Raw genomic sequence first — 7,060 nt, 5'->3', positions numbered from 1 at the left:
ACTTTCTGACCTGGTTCGAATTCGCGAGGTATAATATTCTTATCATGCCACTTCTTTGTTTGTTCTTTGTAAATCTTGGCATTCTCATATGCATCATTTCGAAACTCGTCCAATTCTGTCAACTGTAATTTACGTAACTCCCCCGATGCTTCGATATCCATATTTAGCTTCTTGACTGCCCAAAATGCTTTATGCTCTAACTCCAAGGGCAAATGACATGCCTTACCGAACACCATCCTATACGGTGACATCCCAATCGGTGTTTTGAACGCAGTGCGGTATGCCCATAATGCGTCATCCAGCTTGAGTGCCCAATCTTTTCTATTTGTCTTCACCGTCTTCTCTAATACTTGCTTGATTTCTCGGTTAGAAATTTCCGCTTGACCATTTGTTTGCGGATGATATGCACACGCCACCTTATGCCTAACACCATACTTAGCGAGTAAGGTATTAAAAATTTTATTACAAAAGTGCGTACCTTCATCACTGATTATTGCTCGTGGTGTCCCAAACCGTGTAAAAATGTTCTTCTGCAAAAATTTTACTACAACACGAGCATCATTAGTAGAGGTGGCGATTGCTTCCACCCATTTCGACACATAATCCACTGCTAATAAGATATAAGTGTAGCCAAAAGAAGGGGGAAAATGACCCATAAAATCAATACCCCACACATCAAATAATTCAACTTCTAAAATGTTTGTGAGGGGTAATTCATGCTTTCTAGAAATATTTCCCGTTCTCTGGCACTTATCACATGATTTCACTAAAGTATAACTATCTTTAAATAACGTAGGCCAATAAAAACCAGACTGTAATACCTTAGCGGCAGTTCGGGTAGCTCCAAAATGTCCTCCATAGGGAGAGGAATGGCATTGTTCCAAAATTTCAGCTGCCTCTTGCCCCGCCACACATCGTCTAATCACTTGATCAGCACAACGTTTGAAAACATAGGGATCATCCCATAAATAGAACTTAACGTCATGGAAAAACTTCTTCTTTTGGTGTCGATTCAACTCTGGAGGCAGAACACCACAAGACAAAAAATTCGCTATATCAGCAAACCAAGGGGTATAGGAACTTACCTCAAAGATCTGTTCATCCGGAAACAGTTCCTTTATGCTTTCCTCCTCCTTCACGTTCTCTAACTCCAATCTCGATAAGTGATCTGCGACTTGATTTTCACTTCCCTTCTTATCCTTGATTTCAAAGTCAAACTCTTGCAACAGTAGGATCCACCTTATCAAGCGTGGCTTAGCGTCCTTTTTTGCAAATAAGTAGCGAATCGCTGCATGGTCAGTATAAACAACTACTTTAGTACCAATTAAATATGGACGGAATTTATCAAAGGCAAAAACTACTGCAAGCATCTCTTTTTCTGTAGTAGTGTAGTTTTGCTGGGCGGCATCCATGGTGCGGCTGGCATAATATATGGCTCTGAAAATTTTATCTCTCCTCTGGCCTAATACTGCGCCCACTGCGTAGTCACTAGCATCACACATAAGCTCAAAGGGCTCCTTCCAATCCGGTGCAATCATGATGGGTGTTGTGGTTAACACTGTCTTTATCTTTTCAAAGGCCTGCAAACAAACATCATCAAAAATGAATGTAGAGTCTTTTTCAAGTAAATTACACAAGGGTTTTGTGATTTTAGAAAAATCCTTGATGAACCGCCGATAAAACCCTGCATGGCCTAAAAAACTTCTGATGCCTTTTATGTTCTTTGGAGGTGGAAGCTTCTCAATTGCAACAACTTTAGCTCGATCTACCTCTAACCCATTGGATGACACTTTATGTCCAAGGACAATGCCCTCTTGAACCATAAAGTGACATTTTTCCCAATTTAGCACTAAATTCTTTTCCTGACACCTCTGCAAAACAAGAGACAAATTATGCAAGCAATGATCAAAAGATGTACCAAATACAGAAAAGTCATCCATAAAAACTTCCATCACGTCCTCCACCATATCTGCAAAAATCGCCATCATACACCGCTGAAAAGTTGCAGGTGCATTACACAATCCAAACGGCATCCTCCTGAAAGCAAACGTGCCATAGGGACACGTAAAAGTGGTCTTCTCCTGATCCTCTGGTGCTATAGCAATTTGATTATAACCTGAATACCCATCTAAGAAGCAGTAATAGCAATAACCAGAAAGTCTATCCAGCATTTGATCAATGAAAGGAAGTGGAAAATGATCCTTACGAGTAGCTTTGTTTAACTTCCTATAGTCTATACAAACTCGCCAGCCAGTTACTGTACGTGTGGAGATTAACTCATTATTTTCGTTTTTAACTACAGTAATCCCACCCTTCTTAGGCACCACTTGAACCGGAGATACCCAACTACTATCAGAAATAGCATAAATCACTCCCGCATTCAGCAACTTTAAAACTTCTTTCTTAACTACCTCTTTCATGGCGGGATTCAACCGCCTCTGATGATCAACATAAGGAGTATACGATTCTTCCATCAAAATTTTATGCATGCAAATTGTTGGACTAATACCCTTAATGTCAGAAATTGACCACCCTAAAGCAGTTTTAAATTTTCTCAGAACTCGCAACAATTTATCTTTTTCTACATCAGACAAATGAGCAGATATAATAACATGACAAGTAGAATTTTCACCAAGGAATTCATAACATAGGTGCGCAGGCAATGCTTTCAGATCATGAGTTTCAGGCGATACCTCAGGTGCACTATTTTCCAATGCTTCAGATTCCTTAGAACTCACCATTTTTTCTTTTGGAGCGCTGTCTAGGAATATTTTTTGTTCATGTAACTCCCAATCTTCTTCCTTATCAACCACCTCGTCCATCACTAAACACCTTTCTAGTGGGTCATTACTTCCTGCACATGAAAAGGAATTATGAGAATTAACAATTTCAATGCTCTTACATGTACTCACCTCGCGTGGCTCCCTCATGGTATGATAAATGTTGAAAATCACAGCTTCACCACCAACGCGAAGTGTGAGCTCTCCTTTATGGACATCGATCAATGCACGTGCAGTAGCTAGAAAGGGTCGTCCAAAGATCAAAGGAGTTTCTTCATCTTCATCCATGTCTAAAATTACGAAATCTGCGGGAAAGATGAACTTGTCGACCTTCACCAAAACATCCTCCACAATACCTCGAGGATATGTGAGACTTCGATCAGCCAACTGTAAAGTGATGGTGGCTGCCCTAACTTCTCCAAGCTCTAAGGTCCTGTAGACAGAAAAAGGCATCAAATTAATACTTGCTCTTAAATCACATAACGCTCTATTAACTTTAGAACCACCAATAAAACAAGGGATAGTAAAACTCCCTGGATCCTTAAGCTTTTGTGGCAATTTTTTCTGCAGGATTGCACTACATTCTTCTGTCAAATTTACCACTTCATTGTCTTGCAGTCTTCTCTTCTTGGACATTACATCTTTGATGAACTTTGCATAGTTAGGCATTTGTTCCAAGGCATCTGCAAATGGAATATTGATGTGTATCTTCTTAAAGATATCTAGAAACTTGGAAAATTGCTCATCAAGTGCCTTCTTCTTAAACCGCTGTGGGTATGGAAGTTGCGGTTTGTACATCGGTTTAGAGTCAGCTTCCTTCTTGGGCTCTTCAACCACAATTTCTTCAGCCACTGATTCTTCTACTTCTTTTTCTCTGCACTTTTATTCAGCTTCTAACTTCTTCCCACTTCTTAACTCAACTGATTTACATTGTTCTTTTGGGTTCACTTCAGTATTGCTTGGAAACTGCCCTCTGTTTTGATCCTTCAGAGCATATGCAAGCTGTCCAATCTGTGTCTCCATGGATTTCATCATAGCTCCCAAACTGCACATGTGTGTCTCCATGCTGTCCATTCGAGTTTCATTCCTCGACATTCGCTTGTTAGATTCAGTAACAAATGTAGACACCACATCTTCCAACGACGCTTTACCTTCCCCTTGATCGGTGTTGAATCCCGGAGGGGGTTTTTCAGCACATTCTTGTTGTTGGCATAAGAAAAGTTTTCATGGTTACGTAAACCAGGATGATAAGTATTAGGAGGAGGGTTACCTCGATAATTTCCATAGCCTCTGGGATTGATATATTGAGCTTCCTCCGGTGGATGAGATTCTTCTATGGCAACCGATACACCTGCAGGTTCTGTGATATTCACTTTGTTCAGAGAAGAAACTTGTGTACTCAACGCAGATAACTGTGCAGTAATGGATGTAAGAGAATCCACACTGTACACTCCCCTCTTGACTCCCGTACGTTCAGATGGCCATTGATAACTATTGATAGTCATCTGTTCCAGCATATCATAAGCTTGAACGGGGTCCTTGGCAAATATAGTACCTCCAGCAGCAGAGTCCACCGACATTCTTGTATGCGTATTTAATCCATTGTAGAAAAACTCTATTTCTTCCCAATCTGCAATATTATGATTAGGACAACGCCTTAACAAATCTTTGTACCTTTCCCATGCCTCATATAGCTGTTCAGAATCATGCTGTTGGAAGGTACTGATCTCAATCTTTAGCTGGGTTGCCTTGGATGGTGGAAAGAATTTCTCTAAGAATTTCATAGCCATGCCCTCCCAAGTTGTTATGCGTCCTAGTGGCAATGCCTGTAGCCAACTCCGTGCTTTGTCCCTAAGAGAAAAAGGAAACAAACGTAAGCGTATTGTATCCTCAGAAACACCATTTATTTTAACAGTATCAGTAATCTCTAGAAAAGTGCGCAAGTGTAAATGAGGGTCAGCTGTGGCAGTTCCATTGAATTGGTTCTGCTGAACCATGTTGATTAATGCCGGCTTCAACTCAAAGTTGTTGGCATTTATTGTCCCTCGAGCGATTCCAGAATAGTGAGCCTGGATCGTCGGCCTGAAATGATCTCTAATTGGCACCAAGGGCAATTCATTAACATTTTCTTCAGCCATGTTAAATTGTTCTTCTCTCCTAGCTCTTCTCAAAGCTCGTGCAGTTCGTTCAATCTCTGGATCAAAGAACAAAGAATTCGCACTTTGAGATCTTCGCATAGACTGAAATTAAGAACAATAACAAATTATTAGTAATTAGATTAAAATAAAGAAAAGCTCTAAATTAAAACTTCGACTAATTGGTAACAAGATTAAAAAATAATCAAAATTATTCCCCGGCAACGGCGCCAAAAACTTGTTGTGAAAAATTACTCGCAAGCGTACGAGTGTCAAGTTTTAGTAAAGTGAAAAATAGAGTGTCGATCCCACAGGGAATAATTTGAAAATATTCAATACTTGCAATTATAATAGTCTTAATTTTATTTAGAAAATTACACTTTAGAGAGTTGATGACAAAGTAAATAAATATAGAAAAATGATAAACGCACACAAACACTATCCTGTAAAGATTATCAATCAAAGGAAAATAGTCTAGAGGTTTGATTTCACCTGGTCTCAACTATATTTAATCTCAATCAATCTATTTTCATGAATTCATGTAAATTAATAACCAAGAACACATAGATTATACTATTTCCCTCTCCCGAGTATCAAATAGAATGTATCAATTACAGATCGATTTCAATATCCCTATACAAAATCTACTTGTAATTATATGTGTGAAACAATGTTCTTTTTAAGTTCTATTAAAGTTATGAGCTCTCCCGAGTCAAATAAACAATTAACAGTGTGAATTATATTGATCCTATTCTAAATCCCCTCTCCCGAGTGCCGGATTCTGAATAAATATGACAAATCAATTTATGGCCAGTAAATTGAAAATACTATCAAACCTAAAATTACAATTAATTTAGAAGAATTCATTCATAAAAATCAACCATTCATAAATATGTCTTGACCAGGCTACATCTACCTCTAGACTTAAAAAGTTTAGTTCATAATAAAATTCATAAAAATATAAATCCTATTCAAAAATTCAAACATAATTCAATCTCAAAAGAAAAAAAATAAAGTAAAGATAACAAATCCGAAGTGTTTCTTCCGTGTCCGGTCGAAAAGTCTTTGTCTTCGTTCCAAACAACTCCAAATCTCGATCGAAAACCTTTTCAACTTTTCTCTCAAGATAATTTTTTGTATAATAGCCGCCGCCTCCTTAGGTCTAAAAAAAATCCTTAAAATATACCCTTAAGATTCGTCCAAACACCTTCCAAAAGTATCCAAAATTTCCCAAAATTAAACACAGCACTTCGTAATACAGACTCCGACGCGCGGGCGCACCACAACAGGCGCGAGCGCGCATAGTCTCCTGTGGATAAATTGTTGAATCACTTCTGTTGACGCGCGGGCGCTCCATTACAGGCGCGGGCGCGCATAGTCGTCTGTCCAAATTTCTTCAAACTACGAACCATCTTCGCTTACTTCGCTCTTTACTTGACTTCTATGATTTTTTTTATCATACTTTCATTATTTCCTGTAATTCCTGACATCCACAAAAACAACAACATCTTCCACATAATACAGCTCGAAACCAAGCAATTATCCAATAATATCAACACAAATTACGTGCACAAAATGCACTTATCAAGTGTAGAGCAGACTATAGGCGTGGACCTAGAGTTGGTAGAGCTTGCACTGATTTGAGGTACGAAAGTACTGTTCGAGATATCCTGACTGAGTATGCATATATTATGTGACCGCATGGTTTATATGTCATTGATTTATGCTGCATTCATTTGCATACTGAGCTATCTCCTTCGAGATGTCTGTTAGTAGGGTTTTTCTCTATCCTGTTAGTGGTTGGACTTTCATCGATTTGGGTCCGGCATATCCACTTGTATTATGGTATGGGAGCCACCTCCTGAAGCGACGGCACAGCGTGCTACATACTAGGGCCCGGTCTGTCTCTGTTATCTGATCCTTGACCTCGAGTTCATAGGGAGTTCACTTTGCATGCATGTATACTCATACTCTCGTACTGAGCGTTTTATGCTCACGTCTCGTACTCTGTGTTTCTGGACACCCTATTCCATGGGGCAGGTTTGCGATTGGACGAGGCGGGTGGATCCAAGAGGGGCTAGTCAGTGGTTGACCGGCTGGAGCTTCGTCTAGGTTTTATTTCTGTTGTTTTGAGGTTGATACAGC

At 39.3% G+C, this 7,060-nt stretch overlaps 1 non-coding gene across 1 annotated transcript; it reads left to right on the top strand.

Annotated features, from left to right (window-relative positions):
* Positions 1 to 4,415: 4,415 nt before the first annotated feature.
* On the top strand, positions 4,416 to 4,521 carry LOC140870158 (small nucleolar RNA R71). The gene has a single exon (XR_012147134.1). It is a non-coding gene; the product is annotated as a small nucleolar RNA R71 (small nucleolar RNA).
* The last annotated feature ends 2,539 nt before the right edge of the window (positions 4,522 to 7,060 follow it).

Source organism: Henckelia pumila, chromosome 4 (genome assembly GCF_033568475.1).
Source record: "Henckelia pumila isolate YLH828 chromosome 4, ASM3356847v2, whole genome shotgun sequence".
NCBI classification, from domain to species: domain Eukaryota; kingdom Viridiplantae; phylum Streptophyta; class Magnoliopsida; order Lamiales; family Gesneriaceae; genus Henckelia; species Henckelia pumila.
The sequence above is the reverse complement of the archived record's forward strand: the minus strand, read 5'-3'. Positions and strand labels throughout refer to the sequence as shown.